The 2394-nt window shown below is 47.0% G+C and overlaps 1 pseudogene across 1 annotated transcript in view; it reads right to left on the bottom strand.

Annotated features, from left to right (window-relative positions):
• Nucleotides 1-312: 312 nt before the first annotated feature.
• The window catches only part of LOC105554203, a 5017-nt pseudogene continuing 2935 nt past the window's right edge, over nt 313-2394 (bottom strand). Inside the window, exon 5 of the transcript XR_001008288.1 lies at nt 313-530. The product of XR_001008288.1 is annotated as an uncharacterized LOC105554203 (transcript). The remainder of the gene's footprint in view (nt 531-2394) is intronic.

The raw sequence follows: 2394 nt of genomic DNA, 5'->3' as shown, positions 1-2394 counted from the left end.
TGACTGGAGTGCAGTGGCATGATCTCTGCTCACTGTAACCTCCAACTCCCTGGTTCAAAGCCATTCTGCCACCTCAGCCTCCAGAGTAGCTTGGGATTACAAGGCATGCATCACCACACCCAGCTAATTTTTGTATTTTTTTTTTTTTAGTAGAGATGGGGTTTCACCATGTTGGCCAGGATAATCTCGATCTCCTGACCTTGAGACCCACCCACCTCGGCCTCCCGAAGTGCTGGGGTTACAGGTATGAGCCACTGTGCCCAGCCCCCTCAATCTTTTTGTACCTTTTCACTGAGACCAAACCATGTCTTGTTTACTTTGTTTTATTAGAATTATTTTGATAAAAGCAAATACTTGTATATAAGACAAATACAGGAAATAGAAGCTCTCTACTTGAAGTGCCCCCTAATTTTCAGCCATTCTTCCCCCAAAAAGGTGACAGCTGCTCACACAGGGTAATACAGGAAAGTTGTCAGTTCTTAGGATATGCCCAGCACCAGGCAGAAGATATTCTTTGTGTCAGCAAATTCCTGAAAATTCATAAAAAGAACATTAGAACCATATAGAATGTACCAATACAAATGAACAATTTCATGTCCTTTGCAGAAACATGGATGCAACCAAAGGCCATGATCCTCAGGTGAATCAATATAGAACAGAAAACCAGATACCGTACGTTCTCACTTGCAAGTGGGAGCTAAATGTTGAGTATAGACTGAACCCAAGTAACGAAATTGCACATAATACCCCCTAAATCTACAACAAAAGCTGAGGTTGGGCATGGTAGCTCACGTCTGTCAGTTCCAACACTTTGGGAGGCCAAGGCAGGAGAATCACTTGAGCCCAGAAGTCTGAGACCCAGCTTGAGCACCATAGTAGGACCCCATATCTACAGATTTTTTTTTTTTTTGAGATGGAGTCTTGCTCTGCCACCCAGGGTGAAGTGCAATGGCGCCACATCAGCTCACTGCAACCTCCACCTCCCAGGTTCAAGCTACTCTCCTGCCTCAGCCTCCTAAGTAGATTACAGACAGGCACCTGCCACCACGCCCAGCTAATTTTCGTATTTTTAGTAGAGACAGGTTTTCACCATGTTGGCCAGGCTGGTCTTCAACTCCTGACTTCAGGTGATCCACCCACCTCAGCCTCCCAAAGAGGCGGCGATTACAGGCATGAGGCACCGCACCCATCCTCAAATTTTTTTTAAAAAACTTAGCCAGGGATAGGCTGGGTGAGGCTTGCGGTGAGCCGAGATCGCACCACTGCCTGCATTCCAGCCTGGGCGACAGAGCGAGACTCGTCTCAAAAAAAAAAAAAATTAGTCAGAGATAGTGGTGCATGCCTGAGTCATTAGCTACTCCAAGGGTGAAGTGAGAGGCGAGCTTCCACCCAGGTTGTTGAGGCTGCAGTGAGCTGTAATTGCACCACTGCACTCCAGCCTGGGTGGGAGTAAGACTGTCTCAAAAAACAGAATAAAATTGTCAGACATTATGGCTCACACCTGTAATTCCAGCACTTTGGGAGGCCAAGGTGGGCAAATCACCTGAGATCAGGAGTTCGAGACCAACATGGTGAAACTCCATCTCTACTAAAAATACAAAACTAGCTGGGCACGGTGGTGCATGCCTGTAATCCCAAGTACTCGGGAGGCTGAGAGGCAGGAGAATCACTTGAACCCGGGAGGCAGAGGGTGCAGTGAGCTGAGAATGCGCCACTGCAGTCTAGCCTGGGCGACAAAGCGAAACTCCATCTCAAACAAAAAATAAAAATACATGTTGTGGGCTGGGTGCGGTGGCTAACACCTGTAATCTCAGCACTTTGGGAGGTCAGGCGGATCTCTTGGTCAGGAATTCAAGACCAGCCTGGCCACCATGGTGAAATCCTGTCTCTATTAAAAATACAACAATTAGCCGGGCCTGGTGGTGCATGCCTGTAATCCCAGCTTCTTGGGAGGCTGAGGCAGGAGAATTGCTTGAACCTGGGAGACAGAGGCTGTAGTAAGCTGATATGGCGTACCATATCATGGTAAAGAGTGTACCACTGCACTCCAGCCTGGATGACAGAGCGAGTCTCAAAAAATACACAAAACGTGTTGGGGTGGGGCACAGTGGCTCACTGAGGCAGAAGATGAAGACCAGCCTGTGCACAAAGTGAGACCCTGTAATATAGTTTAGATCTGTCTCCCCACCAAATCTCATATTGAATTGTAATGGATCACTGGGATGGATTCTTCATGAATGGCTTAAGTACCATCCCGTTGATGCTGTGCTCATGACAATCAGTTCTCTAGAGATCAGTTTATTAAAAAGGTGAGGAAACTCCCAGCCATTGCTGCTGCTCTGGCCATGCTACATCCCTACTTTTCTCTGTACCTTATGCAATATAAAGTATCAT

The sequence above is a fragment of the Mandrillus leucophaeus genome, unplaced genomic scaffold (assembly GCF_000951045.1).
Source record: "Mandrillus leucophaeus isolate KB7577 unplaced genomic scaffold, Mleu.le_1.0 Scaffold630, whole genome shotgun sequence".
NCBI lineage: Eukaryota > Metazoa > Chordata > Mammalia > Primates > Cercopithecidae > Mandrillus > Mandrillus leucophaeus.
The sequence above is the reverse complement of the archived record's forward strand: the minus strand, read 5'-3'. Positions and strand labels throughout refer to the sequence as shown.